The sequence below is a fragment of the Podarcis erhardii genome (genome assembly GCF_964252035.2).
Source record: "Podarcis erhardii genome assembly, chromosome: 1".
Classification (NCBI taxonomy): domain Eukaryota; kingdom Metazoa; phylum Chordata; class Lepidosauria; order Squamata; family Lacertidae; genus Podarcis; species Podarcis erhardii.
The window spans coordinates 52,291,997-52,314,186 of NC_138497.1; the positions used below are offsets into that span (position 1 = coordinate 52,291,997).

The following is a 22,190-nucleotide window of genomic DNA, read 5'->3' on the forward strand; positions in this document are numbered from 1 at the left end:
GAGCCCTAATTTTGGGGTTCCGATTTAATAAAGCTGCTTCAGTTTCCTGCTGTATAGGCTGCATTTCTGGTGGGTAGGAAGAGTCTTCCCTTCCTGCAGATCTTCCCATCCTGCAACCCTTCCCTTCCTGCAGATCTTCCCTTCCTGCAACCCTTCCCTTCCTGCAGATCTTCCCAACAGCATCTGTTTGCAGAGATATTTACCTTTGCAGATATTTATAAAATACATGGACCAGAATTGCTAACGCTTCACTTCCCCATTTAGGGCATTCAAAAGGAGTGAGTAATCCAAAAGTATATAGCATAGGTAGGCAAACTAAGGCCTGTGGGCCAGATCCAGCCCAATCGCCTTCTAAATCTGACCCGTGGATGGTCTGGGAATCAGCATGTTTTTTTACATGAGTAGACTGTGTCCTTTTATTTAAAATGCATCTCTGGGTTATTTGCGGGGCATAGGAATTCGTTCATTTTTTCTTCAAAATATAGTCTGGCCCCCCACAAGACCTGAGGGACAGTGGACTGGCCCCCTGCTGAAAAAAATTGCTGACCCCTTGTATATAGTGTCTGGTTGGGCCATTAAAATTGATTTTGGTCACTTTTTTCCTTTCCTCTAGGTGGCACCAACAGTGCTTGAAGGGTTTCCCCAACCTCACCACTATGACTTTTACCATATCTCTAGTACGATGATGTGGGCTTTTCTGGGCGCTGATAAGGGTTATAATGCTCAGACAAGAGCTTGTGATGCAGATGGAGTAATTCTCATTTTGGCTGGGCAAGGACAGGTTTTCTAACAGGATCATGATGGTTCGGACATGCTCCACTTATGGGAGAGATTTAAACTTGGCTGCCTCAATAATGACATTTTTACTCCTCATGCTTTTAGGAAGACTGTAAGATCTTTTGAAAGCTGGTGTTTTACCTCCCAAACGTCTATATCTGAAGGGCATGAACTAGTGTTAAGAACAAATTAAGCACTTAGCAGCAGCTAGTTCACACACTAGGAAATAAGTACCACATTTATTAAACAGGTACAGACTGAGCCTATGCTGTTATGGGAAGCATTCAAGATGACATTCCACTTCAGGCAACAGAACTTGTCGACTCCTAATAGCCTGGGTAATTAACATACAGAATACATACAGAATACCTTTCCAAATATTTTCTCTGAAAAACAGGAATACAATTATGATGTTGGAAGTTCCCAGTTCCTTATTTGCATGAAAGTTCAAAGCACGAAGCTCAATCTATCAACTTAATAAGGAACTAAAGTTTATATGCCTATGATCTCCAGGATAAGTTTTGACCTACTCCTTAGCGCCTGCTTTCATGACTGCAGGACTCTCCTCTTTGGAAATTGACAACAGGGCAATCATGAACTCTGAGTAGTCACAACTCAACTATTAGAGATATAGGCTGTGTACACACTGAACATTTAAAGCACATTGCTTCCTGCAAAGTATCCTGGGAACTGTAGTTTACCCCTCAGTAGGGATGGATCAGTCCGTTTTGGTTCTCTCAGTTTATTATTTTTCCAGTCTTAAATTCAGTTGCCCATATTTCTGTAGCAATCTGCTTTAAAAAAAAACAAAAACCTAAAAATTCACCAGCGTTTTAGTGTGAAATTCTCCTAATTAATACATTTTTGTATGCACTTTGAACCATCAGGTTCCATCAGTCTCTGAGGGCGGGCTATCTGAGCAGACCTTGCAAGAGGGAATTGCTGGTACTAGTATAAACTTCAGGTAATGGTCCAATTATGACAAGGGAGTGTTTTGCACACCCCTACCTTTAGTTCATCCCTCATATCACTTGGGGGGTAAAGACGACATCAAGCATATGCCTGCTTAGTGTGTTGGACCAGTGACCATCTGAGACACCCGCTATGGTTGTCATTGTTGGGATACTGCCAGGGAGATAAAGCCCATCATGGCCCCCACGTCGCCTCCGGATAATCCATCGATCTCCCGTAGATACAGTATCAGCAAGTAGCGACACAAGCTCCAGAAATAGCTTGCCACATTCCAGAGCTGATGCACGCTCTATCAGCAGAATTCGCACAGCGAAAGATGCACGCAGGAGAGCATTATTTAGAAGTTTATTCAGCGTTGGTCCGAACAAAGGAAAAAACATGACTGCCTGCTTGCGTGTTCAGGCACAGAGAGAGAAACGAAAATATAGACAAAACAGAAACATCCTGTGAACAGGAAATACGCAGGCTGTGACACAAACATCCTGCTCCCTTTTAAGGTGGAACGGAAATATCCTAACATCCATGGAGGCCATGAAGTCCTGTGCTGGTCCAGTCTCCACCTGGATGTTGAAGTCACACTGAAGTAGCAACCAGGGTCCTCCAACACCTTACTAGAGACCACCTCAGTCAGTTCGATCACGGATGCTGCTGGGTAGCAGGGCTGTTCATACACCAGCAGCATTCCCAATCTGTCTCTCTGGCCCCAAATCAGGTACAGGTCCCATCCCAGGATTATGAGTTTTTCTGTAAAGGAGATGGTCTTCTATGGGCAATAGTAACCCACATTGTACCCCCACCCCTGATTAGCCTAGTACCTAGATGGGCACAGCTGACTTAGGTCAGGTCAACCCAACTCACCCATTCAAGTCTTGGCAATACATGCCAAGATAGCCCCTTCATCCACTATCAAGTTGTGAATGAGCATGGTCTTATTCTGGACTGATGTGGTATTCGGCAACAGCACCACCAGACCAAAAGTGAAGTCTGCAGGTGATCCAGAGTCTGCACCAGATGTTCATTATATAATTTATGGCACAAATGAGCCACACAGAGCGAGAGAGCTCCTAGGTGTACCACTATGTGGTTTAAGAATCAGGTCTAGAAAAGGTCTGATTCATAGGGGATTCGCTCCAAACTTCTCCAGCTTTAGCATTCAGCCTGTGTTTTGAACTGTGTGACAAGGCTCAACGCTGCCTAACAGGGATTGATGGCTTTGTGTTTCCAGAGCCAACAGTGTGTGATTGCAGCTCCCAGCCGAACAGTGGTGGTGAGAAATGTGGGAGAGGGTGAGAAAAGGGATGGTTTGTTCCTTCTTTTCCAACTCTCCCTCCCTATCGCCCCACATTCTCAAAGAGGTGGGGATTTGGGAAGGTGTTTGCCAGCGAAAGTCAATGCAGTAATGTCAGCCTGACAGGAAGATTCACACTGAGAATGTGGCGGAATGGCCAGGGCTTTGTGGGGTAGGGTTTTGAGTTCCAGCCAGCCTGTCTGCCAAAAAGTCCTGCAGGCATTTGTTTTAGTGCAATGTTGAATTCTTCTCCCTATTACTGCACATGCTCACGTTCCGGGGCTGTACTGAGGTGATCCATAGTTAGGGACAGGCAAATCTGTCAATTTCTCATTTTTCTGATCTTAGGTTTAGTCCTCCACATTTCCACATCAGCCTGGAATTTTTTGTAAAGTCCTCATGAAAATTCATCAGCAATTTATTGTGAACCTTTCCTACTATGCAGTTGCTTATATACAATTTTGTCTAATATACACATTTTTGCAAGGCTATTTCACCTGATTTATTGCATTTTTGTATGTTACCTTCTCTAATACGTGTATTTTTATGCACACTTTACTCTAGAGTTGGAAAAGGTTCATAAAATTTTGAAGGGTGGTTGTGTTTTTGTTTCTGTATTGTTTCAGAAACTGTGAATTAGTTACTGCAGGTTCACCTTTAAATGTGAGTTGGATCAAATTTCTCTATCCCCATCGCTTGCCATATCTCAGATTAAGCATAGCACCTAGTGTTTTCCTCTTGAAATACAAATGAAGTGTTTTGTTGTTGTTTTGTAAAATTTCAAAGTACAGCATTATTGATTAAATTTATTTTAAACAGCTCTATACTGTCCTTCATCAAGTTGATTCTAGGGTAGTCTGCTACAGTGCAAGGGATAAAAACCCAGTATTTTCAATGCAACATACTAAAACCAACCACAAATAAAAATAGTAGGTGATGGATGAGAAGCAGTACTAGAAATGTCTGAGTTAATAAAAAGGACTTTGCTTGATGCCACTATCTTCCCTTGGTACATGCTAGCAAAGGTGGGATAACCAGTTCCTATGCAAGCTGAGGATTTATGCAAGCCACATAGACATAGCTGGTTGGTTAGTCCCACTTCTGTATATTCAGAGTGAATATTGTAGGGAAAGGAGGTGCTGTGCCTGTCTAGTAGTACATTCAGAAAATCTTGGGCATTGGTGTTGTGCCACAATTTGGTTCTCTCTGATGGCCTCGTTAAAGTATGGTTGTGGCTGTCTCCCAGATCTTTCAAAATGAGACTGTTTGTAATCCGAGTCACTGGACAGAGCCTCAGACTGGACAGAGCACATGGCTGACTCAGACTTGATGAGATGCCATTCACACATTAAGTAATTACGTGAATGGAGAGAAGTAGCAACAGAGGAAAGCAGGGCTATTTGGATAAACACTTCACCATCATATTTAGGTGTTAACTTTGAAACCTAATGAGAGAGCCTTGCTAGGTACTTTGCTGCTAACCATTTTAAACACACAAGCAACAACAGCTTTCTCTTCTCCAAGTGAGCAAGCCTTTTCAAGATTTCTTAGCAGTTATGTCCCTGACAGTCTGGTGCTCTCTGGATATAAAATCTTGCAGCCGACTTTGGGGGGGGGGCGGGGAATCAAAATTGGGGAAAAAAATTCAATATATAATTGGCACCATCGATTCATTTGTTCTTTTATTTTCATTTTAGCCAGAGCTGCTCTATACTTTACTTTCATTGAGCTGAACACTGAAGAATACAAGGGTCTGGTTTCAGGATATAGCCCATGATTTGCACAGAGTCCACATGGTCTTAACTACTATCAAATGCTTTCACATTAGAGGCAGAAGCTCAGGCGCCTGAGGAAGAATGCCCAAACTGTTGTACCCCAGTAGCATGGGCGTGTGTGTGTGTGTATGTATATACCATAAGACATTGCACCCCCCAAGATTCTTCCGATAAGACTGAGAAAATGTCTCCCCTGGGGGAATAAAGATCTGTTCCCTGGTGTGTTATGCCAACGGCCGCAAGAGCAGTGATGCTGTCTAAAGGAGGCAGGCACTGTGGGGGCTGAGCCCGGGGAGGGGGGGGAGGGTGAAGCTGCTGAGAGCATGCCAATGAGCTCACCTCCCTTCTCCTACCATTCCAGCCGACTGCACAGGGGCATTATCACCCTAATTATATTTGTACTTTTTAATCTCTGGCTGTCGTTGGAGTGACGCTGAGCAGCCTTGCGCCCGGAATATTAACCACATCATTATATGGGGGAATTAAAAAGCCCAGGCATCCTGAGAAAGAGACAAAGCAAGGTAGATGGCAAGACCACAAAGAAGCAGTCAGGGTGGAGGCAGACTTTGTAAAGTGTCTGTAGGTAAGGAAATGGATAAGAGATCAAGTCCTCCTTCCTTGATGGGCAGAGTAGATCGCAAGCTGGGGGAGATTAGTTTTTGAACTGAAGAAAAACACTCTATGTAGCTAGTCGTAGGTTAGTAGTATATTGGGGCCATCTATCCTTCTGAACTTCCCCTCATCCCTTTGTTCTTATGGGCCACTTTCTATAGCCATTCTTCTTTTCCTAGGTCCCCCTGCTGCCCTTGACTGGCTAGTTTCTCAGGACACTGCTTAGCCAGTCCTCTTTCCCTTAAGGCCTTTTGCTCACTTAGGTCTGCAAAATCAGAAGAGCTCAGCCAGTGACATATAGCAGCCCATGAATAAGTAGTTAGTGGGGTGTAGGGATGCACAACCTCTCTTATTTCTACCCCATGTTGGTTTACTGCAGATGCTTTTAGCTTACCTTTGGAGTGTTCTGCATTGTTTTTCAACTACTGCTGTTCTAATGCTCTATTTTAATCTGCTTTTAATGAACATACACAATGACCTGTACTGTTATAAACTGCTGCTGTGTCAATGTTTTAATGTTTTAGTTAGTGCTGTGCCAGAATATAAATTGCATTTGCAAATTATCCAAGGGTGACAGGAAAAAACCGGTGGAATTCTCATGGGTGGTGTGCAGAATTTTTGTCATGCTTGCTTTACTTTCGAGGGGTATTTGTAAATGCCGTTCCTTTCATTCAATAAATCATTTCATCAGTCCATCTACAAGTCCTTTCACCAGTTGTCTGCACTTGGTGGCCTTCCTGGGTGCACGTGCTTCAGTTAAAGCCCAGGCAAACTCGTTCCACGAAGCTTTCTTCAGACCAGAAAGTGTGGGCAGCCTGGGAGGCTGCAGAACATTTATAGGAAAGGTTCTGCATGCAGGCTTCCCACAGGCATCTGGCTGGCCACTGTGAGAACAGGATGCTGGACTAGATGGGCCATCAGCCTGATCCAGCAGGCTCTTCCTATGTTCTTATGAAATACACTCTCTTGGACACACAATGTTAGCCACCTTGCAATGATAAGGTAACCCCAGGACCCTTCAGCCACCCACAAACTCTGAAGTGCTTTGAGAATGAGGCTGAAAAGCAGAAGCCACGTTTTCAGGGGAAGAAAACTTTCAAGAAACCGGAGGACAAATTGTGGCACAGCACTAATTTCAGTATGGACCTGTGCTTTTTTCTGGGGGGGGGGGGGAAATGCAGGGGTACGCATACCCTTAAACATTTTGTGAATCTAAGTTTGGCCTCATTGAGGGGCAGTATTTCAATATGAGTAGGAAAATGAGAGTATCGCTAAACAGTTTTTAAAGAAAAAAGCACTGGTATGGACTATGACTTATGTGATATTATTATTAATTATAGAGGGTGGTTTGTATTTTACTATGATGCAAACTACCTTAGGAAAGTTAGCCCTGAAAGACAGCATACAATTGCTGAGACAAGCAAGCAAGCAAGCAAGCAAGCAAGCAAGCAAGCAAACAAACAACCTATATGTGTTGTTGAAGGAAATGGGACGCATTAAGAATGCTACGTACCCACCCCCCAACCCAAGTATGGGAGGTCTCTGTCTGAAACATAGGCATAGCCAAGGGAGGGGCAAGGAGGGGCAGCTGTCCCCCAAATCAATAAAAATACCGGCTACATAACAAACTGAGTTTCTGTCCCCCCTAACAAAAGGCCTCTCCCCACAACAAAAGGCTCCCCCCCCAACAAAAATCCTGGCTATGCCCATGGTCTGAAACTTATTTTTAGTTAAGTTATCCTTTGGTGTTTGTCTCCAACTGCGACAGAGAGGCCCCTCATTCCACCGGAGGCATCCTTCCCTTGCCCAGCCTCTCCTCTTGTCCCAACCTATGTGTCCCCTGGTGCGAAGGCGCCAAGTGTTAATTCCGCACTAACAGGGCCTTTGTGAGCCTAATTGCCTGATAAACATAATTGAATCTTATGGATTGCCCTGGTGTTATTACACGAGGCCATTTAAGGGAGTTAATGGGAGCGGAAAGTGCTGCTGTAATTCCTCCTGCCCTTGCAGTAGCATTGCTGAGGCTCCTTGGGAGTTGGAGGCAGGCTTTGCCTCACTGCAGGCCATCTCTCTCTCTCTCCCTTTGTTGCGCTAACCTCAGAGAGAGAGAGAGACGGAGATAAGGTCTGCTTCTGGATTATGACAAGAGCGCTTCTTTGTACTTCAGAGCTTCTCTGTGACTCATTGAACATTTGCATGAGAACTGATCTCTTGTAAGAACCCTGGAATGAAGCAGGCGGCTTGTCCTCACAGAGGGGGATGGAGTGCCCAACATGGAGCTTAGCCATGCAAGTTGTTTGGATGACACAGTGCTTTTAGCCTGCGTCTCGGCGTCTGAGGCAACTTCTTCAGGCAGACATATATGCTTGTGTAGTTTAATTTAAACCTTTTCATAAACGAGATCTTTCTCTCCTAAGTCATCCTTACTTTGTTCAGCATTCAAACGCAAACCCCAAGAAGATATGACTAGGCTAAAGCCAGGGCATAGGATCTTCTCAAAGAGCTAGCAACAACAACTATTCTTATTCTCATCCAGGCAGTTGAAGTTGAGCCAGCAAATCAAGATTCTGTCATAGCCAACCCACCTTCTGGGAAAAGGAGAAAAAGTCCAGGAACAAGGCAGACAATGGGTGCTTCCAAAGTAGGAAGAAACATGGACTTATGGTCAAGATCCACTCTTTCCCTTTATGTGGTATGCTCCAAAATGGTGCCTGCATGCGCATAAGAGGACTTGAACTCCTGCCTGGAGGAGTGCCTGGGAACTGATAGTAGTTGGGTCCTTGCTGCCTATGCCTGCCTATGTGTGGTGTGATGCAGGGAGGTGCACTTGGAGCGTGTCCCCCAAAAGAGAACACCCTTCACCTGAAAAGAGGATGCTGATTTGCACAGGCTAATTTGTAAGTATAGGTGCTAGTTTAGAAATAGCTGCTATAATTTAAAAAGAAGTACAATGCATCTCACAGTAGTGAGGAAGTCTGTGATCAGGTGACTGATGTTCCTGCTCAGTGTGCTGTCCAGGTGCTGATTGTTGGACAGTTCCAAGGCCTCTTCTATTTCTGTATTCTTAAACTAGACTTGGGGCAGATAGCCCTTCAAACAGAGGACACCTTCGAAATAGAGGACTGTCCTCTGTAAACTATGGCACACAGCTACCCTAGTATCCCATTAACCTGAATTCACCAGCTCCCACCATATGTGAGCGTCTTTGGCAGCACATCCCAGGAGTGGTAGCAGGGATACGGGGAGTGCAGCTGTCATTTTAGAGCCATTCAGGGATTTTCTGAGTGGTATGTTTCTCCCTCTCCTTTCAGGCTGAGCATGGAAGTGATCAGAGGTGGTTTTAGGGCAGAGTGACTGTTACCCCCAAACTGGACGCTGAGTGGAGAAGGTGCCAGATAAGCATTTGCCCAGCTACAGGAACGGGGTATGAGGGCTCTGACAGGGTCCTAGAGTCCTTCCTCCTTCCTAAAACCTAGTTAGCACTTGCCCAGCTTTGGGAAGGAGGTAAGAGGGTTCTAGGACCCTGCCAGAGCCCCACACCTCATTCCTAAAGCCTGGCATGGTGAGAGGGCGCCAAATTTTGGCCTGGCTCAGGGCACCATAGTATCAACGTCCACACCTGAAGTGATGGTGTACCTCCCCTCTGCTCCCTGGGGTATAGAAGAATAGGACCCGCAACTTAAAGGATCCACAACTACTTGATCCACAAGTTAATGGATTGCAAACTGCACTTATAGGAGATTCAGGATTAACTTGCACAGCACTCAAAGGATAGATGTTTGAGAACTGTACACTCTGTCCCAGCACTATTACTACAGCCTCAGTTTGTAAAAGAACATATACAGGCACAGAAGAATAATTATGACAAAGGCTCAAAGATTTTTAGCTGTGAATCCCAAATTGCAGGACTTTGGATTAGATGACTCTTGGGGTCCCCCACAACCTTCCAATCTATGATTTGCATAAAACCCGAGTCTGTAAAAGTGCAAAAATGACTGAGCCACATATGAGACTGCAAATTCCGATATGCTTTAGTCGGATGATGCAGCTGGGAAGAACAAAAGAGAACCGAGTTGTGAGCCAATAGTGGATGAAACAACAGAGAATGCAGATGTATTTACAGCAGCCTGGGGTGTCAAAACAGAACAAATGAAGCTGTTGCAGTGGAAAATGTCAATGAAACTTCAGAGGGTGTTTTGAAGTTGGGCACAGATATCTGTGATTACATCAACAGGCGAAGTGATGAAAACCTATTAGTTATAGAAACTAATGTTTTCTATAAAGGGGATATATAATGATAGTAGAAACTAAAATGCTCTGTGAGTGAGTAAATGGACAGAGAAACACCAGCAGAAAATTAACACATAGGACAGCAGCCATTCTGAGTGCTATTGTAATAAGAGTTGCATGACATTAACATTTGCTTGTTTCCCACTTCAGTTTGGCATCAAGGCTGCAGTAGTAAATATTATACCAGAGTTTTCCCCGTTGAGGCCTGTGAAAGCATGCAGCCAAGTCCTCCTTTGTTCCATTCCCACCAATCTGGCTTGTGCCATGCCTAGAATAAATGTAATACCTACCAACTGGAATAAGCCACTGGGAACTTGATTGGAATTTCCTGACAGCTGGAGATTTATTAGCTTAGGCCAAATCTTCTTGGCCCAGATTGCATCAGGCTGATCTCTCTGAAGGAGAAGAGGAGATGCCACTATACCCCAGATGTGGGCACAGATGTTCCATTTGCTACTTGGACGCCATCCTTGTTTTGGCCTCTGTCAGTTCCAGGAACGGACTGAATTTCTTGTCAAAGTACATCCCAATGTCAATGCTGAATTACTCCACGAATACTCAAAACTCCTCCTTTGCAATGACTAAATAAATGAAGGGGGGGGGGAGATTAATGTGTTATATCATCACTGGTTGATGATCTCCGGCGGGCTAGGGACAAAGGTGAGAGCTGTTTCCTAGTTCTGCTGGATCTCTCAGCGGCGTTTGATACCATCGACCATAACATCCTTCTGGACCGTCTTGAGGGGCTAGGAGCTGGGGGCACTGTCATACAGTGGTTCCGCTCCTTCCTCCTGGGCCGTGTTCAGAAAGTGGTGGTGGGGGATGAGTGTTCAGACCCCTGGCCGCTCACTTGTGGGGTGCCTCAGGGTTCTGTCCTCTCCCCCATGCTTTTCAACATCTACATGCAGCCGCTGGGAGCGATCATCAGGAGGTTTGGGCTGGGTGTTCATCAGTATGCAGATGATACCCAGCTCTACCTCTCTTTTAAATCAGAACCAGTGAAGGCGGTAAAGGTCCTGTGTGAGTGTCTGGAGGCGGTTGGAGGATGGATGGCGGCTAACAGATTGAGGTTGAATCCTGACAAGACAGAAGTACTGTTTTTGGGGGACAGGAGGCGGGCAGGTGTGGAGGATTCCCTGGTCCTGAATGGGGTAACTGTGCCCCTGAAGGACCAGGTGCGCAGCCTGGGAGTCATTTTGGACTCACAGCTGTCCATGGAGGCACAGGTCAAATCTGTATCCAGGGCAGCTGTTTACCAGCTCCATCTGGTACGTAGGCTGAGACCCTATCTGCCTGCGGACTGTCTCGCCAGAGTGGTACATGCTCTGGTTATCTCCCGCTTGGACTACTGCAATGCGCTCTACGTGGGGCTACCTTTGAAGGTGACCCGGAAACTACAACTAATACAGAATGCGGCAGCTAGACTGGTGACTGGGAGCGGCCGCCGAGACCATATAACACCGGTCTTGAAAGACCTACATTGGCTCCCAGTACGTTTCCGAGCACAATTCAAAGTGTTGGTGCTGACCTTTAAAGCCCTAAATGGCCTCGGTCCAGTATATCTGAAGGAGCGTCTCCTCCCCCATCCTTCTGCCCGGACACTGAGGTCCAGCTCCGAGGGCCTTCTGGCGGTTCCCTCACTGCGAGAGGCCAAGTTGCAGGGAACCAGGCAGAGGGCCTTCTCGGTGGTGGCGCCCGCCCTGTGGAATGCCCTCCCATCGGATGTCAAGGCGATGGACAACTACCTGACATTCAGAAGACATCTGAAGGCAGCCCTGTTCAGGGAAGTTTTTAATATGTGACATTTTAGTGTATTTTTTATCTCTGTTGGAAGCCGCCCAGAGTGGCTGGGGAAACCCAGCCAGATGGGCGGGGTACAAATAATAAATTATTATTATTATTATTATATACACATCTGATACCAATCACCAGAACAACTCATCTTGTTTTATTTCTGGAACAAAGTAACAGGTGAGGCAGTGGGTGGGGAGCATCTCCATTCTAAAGCAGATTCACATGATTTCTGCAGTGTATGAAGCCACTTGAAACAACTACATAGAGAAAAGCTGCTAGCGCAAAGTAGCTCCCCACACAGTTTGGACAGTTTTAATTATAGGTAACTTGCAACTTACACACATTTAACTTGTGCACACTCAGCTTTACATGCTTGGCATATATATATATCTAGGGGCAGAAAGTGGACAGGCATCTTGGAAAAAATATTCCAGCAATCCCACCCACCGAGGAATCCAATGTGTTTTAACTATACAGTATGTGGTTTTGGCTCTATGCGTTACCCTTGGAACGTAACTCCTGCATAAGTTGAGAGCCGCCTGTATATCCTTGCAAAGTTTTTTTGTGTGTAGATGGTATCCAAACCAATGAGAAGCTGCTTCCCACAAACAGAGAATTTCAGGACACCTTTCATCTGCCCCAGCTGCAACAAAACATGTCTCTCTCATATCAGTCCCTACAGCCACAGCAGGCGCTGTAACCTTCCAACAGTTTGACTTCACCCCCAGAGGCACACCCCTCCATTGTCTCCCGAGACACACGGATGCCAACAGCAAGATGGTGGTCAAACCAATGAGAATCTGCTTCCCGCAGTGTCATGAACTGGCATGACACAGAGGAAGGGGGGGAAGATCCCAGCGAGGGGTGCAGCTGCAGTTGGTATATACCAGGACAAGCAGGCCTTTCCCCCCCAGCCGAACTCATTTCTGGCACATCTCAGGTGGGTGCCATTGCCATTATAAGAGAACAAGGGAGGCATGCATGGTGAGTTCTGGCACCTCTTTTTCTAGAAAAATAACACTGGTGAGGAGGATGTGGTTACTCAGTGGGATTAGGCTCAGGCCAGCTGAGGATCACATGTTTCGTCAAGTGGAGAGGCACAGCTGCTCAGCTGGAGCAAACTTGGGTGCATCAATCAGGATTGGGAAGGATAAAAGCGAAGCAAGTCTGCTCAGCTTTCTCCATTGATGGACCATGGCTTGACTGCTTTGGGAAGTCTACTGGGTGGCGACTTTGGGATTGGCTCCAGGTATTCCAGTCCTGGATCTTCTGCAGAGGTGGGAACCTGATCTTATGGATTGACCTTGGACCTTGCTCATTGTGTTGGACCTGGACCACTATTTGATCACTTGGACTGACTACTCTTTAGCGTTGCCCTTGGGACTGTACACACTCTCACAACACACAGAGAATGCCACATAATTGTGTTTCAAGCAACTTAGCAATGCCACAGTGCAGGCCTCTGCAGAGAGGGGAGAAACCCTTGTCCTGGGCCTTGGAGCTAAGCTGGCTGGGGTTCCCTGCCAGGGACCGGCTGCTTTTTTGTTTAAGTTTATAACTTTATTCTAACCAGACTCCCACCCCAGGCCTCAGACAAGCTCTTGACAGGCCCGCCACAGTGGCAGCAATTTATGCACCTCCTTCCTTCTTTCTCCTCTTCCTTCTGGATCACAAAAGAAATTGGTGCAGCTCCGTTTTCTAAATGTTAAGGTGTTAATTCTGTTATGCCAGAATTAACTTCTCTGTGTCCTGCCTCTGAATTCACTTGCAGCAGAATGTAGCAGAGACAGATGGTGTGTTTGGCAGCCAAGCACTTTGGGTATAAGGGGGAAAACAGGCCATCAACCCAAAATTGCACAGCTACATTACATCTTCTTACCATATTTCAGGTACAAGTAGCCAAGCTGTAGAAGCACTAAAGAGCTGTCATGTGGTGTTGGTGACAGCCCCCTTTGTGATCAAAAGTTCATGGAAAGCAATGCAGACTGCACTGCCTCTTCATCATTTATTTAATAGCATATTGTGCAACAGCCTTCCGGTTTTATTCTTAACGAACCTTTGGTTTTCCTTCCTTCCTTTGGTATGTCACTTTCAGCTTCCAGATCTAACCTGCTGGCCTGGACAGTGGTTTTCTCAAATCTCATAGTGGCTCAGCACTCTTTCATGTATTGGGTTTTCCTTTATCAGAGAAACCTTTGGGAATATTTTTTCTCCAAAAAATAAACTGGTCTTTGAAGGTGCTAGTTGCCATGGCAACCTGCTTCTTTAAAGAGGCACTTCTTTCCTTGCTTGATGTTGAGAGTTCTTGTTACCATAACAACCAGGCCCTTCTCAAACCTTGGCTTGGGTTCTGTGTTGGGTTGCAGCCCCCAAATCAAGGGCCCTGTGACTTTCTGAGAAGAGCATCAGAGATCTGAGTAGTGGTGGTGGCATCTCAAAAAATAGATAGCTCCACAGCCTCTTCCCCCATGAACCTTAGGGCCGCTGTTTCCTGAAAAGAACATTTCTTGCTCTAATAACATTAAGATTTAATCTGACAGGACTACCATCTAGTTCAGGGCTCCTCTAGGTGACCTGTTTATTGAGCATTCATCCCGATCTGCTTGCACAAAGCTTATGTGGAGATTAGTTTATATCTGCTCTTTATTGAACATTCAATCTGATTTGTTTGTGGAGAGGTTGTGTGACAATGAACATTCATCCTGATTTGCTTGTATGGTGTCAATGCATGTGCCCATTAATCATTTGTTCATTCCACACTTTTCAGTGCATCTCCCATCACTTTCCTAACTGCAAAAATCCTGTTTCTTTTATTTAAAGTGGATTTGTTGTCCTGGGATGACAGAGTGATTTAATTCCCACTTTAATTGTGCATACCTAAATTTCTGGTACACACTTGAAGCTGTCCTGTAGCAGTCTGGAGGCACCCATAGATACCTATTTCTGTATATTCAGGTTTTCTCATGGGGTTAGCATGCTATTATCCTGAGCATTGTATGAAACTAAGTCAGTTCTCAGTCACTGTAATTTAGCAAATGACAAAGAATATTTATACACAAGTTTTTATATGCAGCTTGTTTCCAGCAGGAGTAAAGTGGTGCTGAGATGTAGGTAGAGCACCTATGCTAATGGGAACAACCCACAGGCTATTCTCTAGGGTGTTCTTCAAAGGCCATTATGGTTGATAAAAGATTTTAATGTTAGATTCATAGAACTGTAGAGTTGGAAGGGACCCTGAGGGTCATCTATGTAAACATTTTTAACCAAAAGCAAACTACCCCCTCCATTCCTATCTCTCCCCACCTCTCATTCTATATAATATTACACTTCAACAAACAAAGTATTTTTCAGTACTGTACACATACAGCCTAATAAATGAGGCAGTTTCTTCAAGCTTAGACTTCAGCTGGGGGGAGGGGGGCTTGGGGGGGGGCAACTTGGCAGGAGATTGTGGACACTATGGCACCTGCAGGTGCCATGTTAGCAAAAGCACGTGTTGGCAATACAGGGGTAGAGGAAGGTGGTGCGGTGGGGGCGGGTCGCCCCGGGTGTCAGCACTGGGTGTGTGTGACAAAATGCCGGGCAGCACTCACCACGGGGCCTGTGGCGTACCTGAGCCATGTGTGTCTCCTGGGAGTGACACAGTGTCTTGGGTGCCTGCAGGCTCCGCACTGCCCCAAACGGTCCACCCACCGCCTCCTCCTCACCTGTAGTGGGAGGAGGCAGGCAGACGCCTTGGAGGCCCCACGGAGTGTCCTGCCATGGCTGGCCTCGCTCCGCGGATGGCTGGCCCTGCCCCTGGGCGCAAGGCACGTGTGCCGGCCCAGGCGCCTGATTGGCTTACTCTGCCGCTGTGGCAATACTGAGCTAGTTTTTTTCTCAGCATAGCATTGGCAGCTTTCATAAGCATATAACTGAGAAGACCATATCTGCAATCTCATGCTTATTCACTTTGTTCATTATAGAGAGCACCTGTTTCCTCCCTGTTAACATTTAGGGATCTTCTGCTGTCTGCTTCACCCCAGACAGGCCACATCAGCACACACCGTCCTCAGCAGCATTCAGAGAAACCTCTCTCAGCAGCCATTCTCTCTCTCTCTCTCTCTCTCTCTCTCTCTCTCTCTCTCTCTCTCTCTCTCACACACACACACACACAAAGAAAACAGTTAAAAACAACAGTTACTTGTATAACAGTCACAACAGAATGGATGCCTGTCTCATGTAACTCACTGTCAGCCAATCACATGAGATTGGCCACTGCCAAAGGAAAGACCCCTTGCTAAAAATACACAGCAATTCAACATAAGCAAACATTCCCATTTCAGGAAATTAAACCACTATCTATAACAGTCTGTAGCTAATGGCAACAGCTGAGGAGGCATCAGCACAACCTTGTTCTGACAGTTATGGGGCACATCAGCAACATTTTTTTTGTTATTAAAAATGTTTTAATGTGTATTGATATGAGGGTCACACCATAAACTCAGGTATTTTACCTGCCATCAAAGAAGAAGATAGATAGGTGTATTCAGAAAAACATACATTTAGAAATACAAGCTGACTTGTACTTAAATTCTACAGTTCTCTTCATTGCTTTCACATGAGGTGAAGGGTCTTGAAAAAGCCTCACCCACTTCAGACAGCCTTACAGTCCTCTTTGCTGCTTGAATATGTGATCTTTCAAAAACTCCACCGACTTCAGACATCCCTGGACGGAAAAAAACATAGACAATGAAGGAGATGGCTACCATCCAATAGCATCATCCAGGCAGCTTCACTGTCTTCTGCCTGGCAACTTCACCCACTAACTTCAGCTTGCCAGCTTCCACAGGTTTCATCTGTTCATGAGTATCCACGAGTTGTCTTTCACACCTCACATTCATGCACATGCACACATCATTCACCGTGAGCACATTCACAACCTCTCATTCACACGCAAAAGCATACTCCAGCTGACATCTGTGAAGGATGCCAATGGACTTAGCTTTCACTTGCCATTCATTTGCATTCATGCCCTGGCTCCAACCCACAAATATCCACCGGTTTCTGTTGAGCAGCTTCTGAAGGTGAATTCCAACTAGCTTACATCCACAAATATCAGCCTGCTTTTAGCCTTCTGGTATCCACTGGCTTCTGGAAGCGAACTCCACCGGTTTCCACCCACCAACATCTGCCAGCTTTTGCCAGGTCCATGACTAGATATTAGCCAGTTTCCAACCAAGCTGTGATCCCTGTCAGCAAGTAAAGTTGCCTTATTCTTGCTCCAAAGCACCCCACAGCCAGATGATCGGCTCTGTCTGTCTGCCAATTCACCGCCTCCAAGTGGAGGTAGACAGGACAATGCAGAATGTCACAGGTGTTGCTCACTGTGTTTTGTTGGGGAAGAGGAAAAGGCACCCCTTTATATCCACCCAGCTGCCATGCACTTTTGTGATGGCACAGGTAGACTGTAGGCAATGGCAATAGCTGGAGACGCATCACAATCTTGTCAGACCTCACAGTTGTGGTTGCCCCTCAGCAGTGAGTGAGTGAGTGATTTATTGATTGATTGAATTTATATACCGCCCTATACCTTTGGGTTCTTGTTTATTATTAGAAATATTTATAGACCACCTAAATAAGAAATATGGATTTCATAATTAGAACATGTGTGTAATACAAATGTATAAAAGCTATAATTACCCATTTTCTGAGTACACCTGGTGAGCCTGGTGGGTCCCACTTGACTTGTGGGCTGTGGGTTTCCCACCCTTCTCATAAAAACCCAAGCAGTATATCCAACATTAGCTGCATTTGGAGTAGTCTTATTGCATCAGTAGTCTTAGTAACTTTAATTTATTTTGATGGGTTTACTCAGAGTGTGAAATATTTGGATATCACTCCAATTATTAAAAGCACCAGTGGACAAAGATGTTAAAAGAAAAGATGACAAAAATACTAGTTTCACATTAAAAAACCTCCCTGAAAAGTCTGAGAGCATTTCCTGTTCAGGTGTATATAAGTATGATCAATATCAGTAAATTAACTGCTATTCCCCTTTACACACAACGTACGATTATTTCTGGTGTCAGTATTCCCCCCTCCCCATCCTCCATTGGCAGGTGAGAGCTGTTGATAGAAATCAATGGATAAATCTGGGATTTCAGTGCGCCTATAATTGGATGGCACCTAAAACGAAAGGTGGTGGCAAAGACAGAACCTTCTTGTGCTCTCTAACTTGGGCCTTATTATATTTTTTTAAAAAAGTTTGTTTATATTTACCATACTTCTCCATTAAAACATGCTCAAAGCATGGTTAGAAAGTCCTCAGGTACAGTGGCAGAGGAGGGGCACCTGCTTTCCCCATTTTGGTTTTACCAATTTCCTCCCTTCCAAAAGCTTTCTTTTTTTAAAAAAAACCTGCCATGAAAAAAATGAAGTTTTAAAGCCTTTTCCAGGAAAGCGAAGAGAGAAAAGAAGGGATTATTGGAGGCAAGCTGAGAGGAGTTCACCCATCACTGAGAAATCCATGTAAGAGCAGGTGATAAGTACTATATATGAAACTGTGTGCTTTCACTGAGAGCCCAGAGATTTCATGCCCCCTTGCAGCTTATGCCCAAGCTCACCTCTTTGTCCTCATGCCCCATAATAGTAACAGTAGGCATTTTTCTGCAACACTTATTGTAAATGCCTCAATTAAGCAATTTCTCTACAGTTCATTGAACAGCTTCTGGGAAGAGCTCAAAGGAGTCTCTGTATGCAACGTCTCCTTCGTCTCTTTGGTCTCCTCCAGTCAGCTGTGATCAGCCTTCCACAAGGCGCCACAGATGGCCAAAGCCCTGTGTCCTTTCAAAAGAAGTCCTGAGCTTGGAGTGTCTCAGGCAGGGAAAACAGGCCATAGCGAAGCACAAATACTATCTCCTTAGGATAGAAAGCTGTTTGATGCTTTCTGGTTGACTGCAAGCTGGGGACATGTGCCTTCTGGTCTCATAAAAGCCCCACTAATATTGTCAGCATTGCCAGATTGTCACTTTGCAGTCTTTGGCCTTGATACATAATTCTAAGCCGTGCTTTATGAAACCAAGTCTTAGTGTTATGTCTCAACCCAATCTATATTTTGTGATTGCATTTTTGGAGGTAATTGTATGTTTTAAAAACTACTTTTAATGGCTTTATTTGATCATCTGCAGAAGCGGACAAACGCCGGCTCCCTCGGCCTGTAAAGTGAGATGAGCGCTGCAAACCCAGAGTTGTTCACGACTGGACTTAACTGCCACGGGTCCCTTTCCCTTTAATACAACTTGTGGTTAACTTGTATGTGAATCCTTAGGTTTCAACTGCAAAAACCTCCCTCCCACATAATAATAATAATAATAATAATAATAATAATAATAATAATAATAATAATGTTATTATTTATACCCCACCCACTCTAGGTGGCTTCCAGTGCATATAAAAACATAATAACATATTAGACATTAAGAACTACCTGATACAGAGCTGCCTTTTTTCTCTGAGAGCAGCCCCACAATACACTTCACCTCAGCAAAGTGCCTGGGAGCAGCACTTCATTTATTTAAAATATTTATTGCCCACTCTTTTTCCCCAAGAACAGACCCAAAGAGGGTTATATCAAAAGTTAAAATGCAGCATATATTTCTCCCTTCTGTTTTATTATATATCACATCATTCTCCATAAAAATGAAAGCAACAACCACAGTCGGGCATTAATATCCAGCAAATTGAGGAAGGAAACGGTGCCTCTTCAGCTGATGCCTAAAACACATATGGGTCAGTGCCAGCTGTATAACGACTGTAACCTGGTTTAACCCTTTAATCTATTTTAAGGGATGAAGGATTCCTGCTTTTTCTGTTTTTTTTTTTAATAATAATTTTTATTCAATTTTTAAAACACATAATTAAAAGATAAACACATCACGAAATACAAACAAACATAAACATAAACAAATCAAACATAAATAAATTCATAATCTTATTTTCTTGTACCTTCTTTCAATCGACTTCCCCTTACCTCCCTTTCGCTGCACCCTTATTTTAAAATTTTTTAGCAACCCTTTAGTCAATTTATCCATTTAGTTCCCTTCATTAAATTCCCGTAAATTTATTAATAACAACTGTAGTTCTCTGCTTCTTACCCCTTGACATCTTAACCCTCCTCAATTTTACAACAGTTTTTAAGATATATTTTAAATTTCTTCCAGTCTTCTTCCACTGCCTCTTTCCCCTGGTCACGAATTCTGCCGGTCATCTCTGCCAGTCCCATGAAGTCAATCACCTTTGTCTGCCATTCTTCAAGAGTAGGTAGTTCTTGCATCTTCCAATACTTTGCCAGGAGAATTCTTGCTGCAGTAGTAGCATACATAAAGAAAGTCCTATCCTTCTTTGGCACCAATTGGCCAACCATGCCCAGGAGAAAAGCCTCTGGTTTCTTAATAAATGTCCATTTAAGGACTTTCTTAATTTCATTATAGATCATTTCCCAGAATGCTTTCACCCTCGGGCAGGTCCACCATAGGTGATAAAAGGTACCTTCATTCTCATTACATTTCCAACATTTATTATTGGGCAAATGGTAGATTTTTGCAAGCTTGACTGGAGTCATGTACCACCTGTAGATCATTTTCATTATATTTTCTTTTAAGGCATTACATGCCGTAAACTTAACACCAGTGGTCCATAACTGTTCCCAATCAGCAAACATAATGTCATGACCGATATCCTGTGCCCATTTAATCATAGCTGATTTCACCGTTTCCTCCTGTGTATTCCATTTAAGCAGCAAATTATACATTCTTGACAGATTCTTAGTATTGGGTTCTAACAGTTCCGTTTCTAACTTTGACCTCTCCTTCTGAAATCCTATTTTCCTGTCCTCTTTAAATGTCTCATTTATCTGATAGTAATGCAGCCAATCTCGAACTTTGGACTTTAGTTTTTCGGATTCCTGCTTTTTCTGCTCTTTACTTCCCCACCACTCCCCACAGTAATCTTTATGGTCATCTGCCCTCCTTGCTTCCACCACCACCAGTTGCCAGTGGATGGAAGAAGCCCATAATCCCATTGGACAAACTGAGGAGGAAAATGAGAAGGAAGCCCCTTGCCCCCAGAATGAGGAGCTGCTGCTGTGGTGAAGGTTGGGGCACTTACAGACTGACCTCCTGCATTTCTTTGTTTTGGAAAATGTGGGTCACAGATCTGCATAGCATTTGGACGTGCAAAGTTATATGTAGAGGTGAAAATTTGAGATCTCATTGCCCTGTGATGTAACATTTATATATATCTCATATTAGGACAATGACCCAAGAACGGGCATATTCTGCCATTGTCCCTGCATCATGGAATGCCCTTCCTTTTGCCATACACAAAGCATCATCCACCACTTGGTGTCTTGTAAAGGAAGTTTCTTTTTTGCCCAGGCTTTCCCTGACCCAGAAGACTGGACGCTGTTATGACTGTATTCCTGTTTTTAATCAAATAGCACTTTGCTGGTTTTTATGTTGTATTTTAACGATACTCTTTTATTGATGGTGGTTTTTTTAATAAGCCTTCAGAGATTTTTTTTCAAATATCAAGCAGTTTAGAAATGCTTTCAAACAAATAAACATTTAATTTAAATGGAACTCTTGGCCATAGTGTGGAAGACCTGTGACCAGTTGACCTGGATGCCTGCTCAGTCTGTGGTCCAGGGGCTATTGGCTGATAAGCAGTTTCACCTTCCCTTCCTCTGGCTCTTTTTATTTAAACCAAACCTGGACCAGACAACCCTTCAAATAGAGGACTGCTCCCTGTAAAATAGGACACATAGCCAGCAGTTGTGGTGGGTGGTGATGGGGTACTTGAACTCTTCTTTGCTCAGCAAACCCCTGCTGTCCGGACTGATGTAAAAACAGCAGGAAAGTGAAAGGGCCATGTAATCTTCCCAGCCTTTCTGCATCTTCTCCCACTGATGGCAATTCTGGTACTTACTCCTGTGCTACCCGAGTTAGTGTTGCACTGAACAACTCAGAATTCTTGTGTATTTGCATAAACGGTAAAGGGACCCCTGACCGTTAAGTCCAGTCGTGGACAACTCTGGGGTAGCGACGCTCATCTCGCTTTATTGGCCAAAGGAGCTGGCGTTTGTCCACAGACAGCTTCCGGGTCATGTGGCCAGCATGACTAAGCCACTTCTGGCGAACCGGAGCAGCACATGGAAACGCCGTTTACCTTTCCACCGGAGCAGTACCTATTTATCTACTTGCACTTTGACGTGCTTTCGAACTGCTAGGTTGGCAGGAGCAGGGACTGAGCAACGGGAGCTCACCCCATTGCGGGGATTCAAACCGCCTACCTTCTGATCGGCAAGCCCTAGGCTCTGTGGTTTAGACCACAGCACCCCCCACGTCCCTTGTAAAACAGAAATAGGGACTAATGGGAGTCAGAATTCCATGATGCCTAGAGGGCCACAAATTCACCATCCCTGCTCTAAAAAGTTTTGTACTTTGCATCAAGGCGTTTGATTTTTGTACATGTGTGAGTATTTGCATGCATTTAGAAATGGAGCAGCAAACCCAGTTCATTTCTACCGATTTGGTTTTCAGCCAACATGCTGCTGCAGTCATAGCTCTGGGTTCCTCCCCAGCAGCTGGAGCAGCTCTGCTTGTGCTTTGAATTCTCCAGCATGGGGTTTACGGACTGGGGCA

General features: G+C 44.6%; 1 long non-coding RNA gene across 1 annotated transcript; it reads right to left on the reverse strand.

Moving 5' to 3' along the window:
- Positions 1-10,038: 10,038 nt before the first annotated feature.
- Positions 10,039-14,279, reverse strand: LOC309351532. Its single transcript, XR_014160892.1, has 2 exons — positions 13,388-14,279; positions 10,039-10,295 (listed from the first exon to the last, which is right to left on the reverse strand). It is a non-coding gene; the product is annotated as an uncharacterized lncRNA (long non-coding RNA).
- Between the last annotated feature and the right edge of the window lie 7,911 nt (positions 14,280-22,190).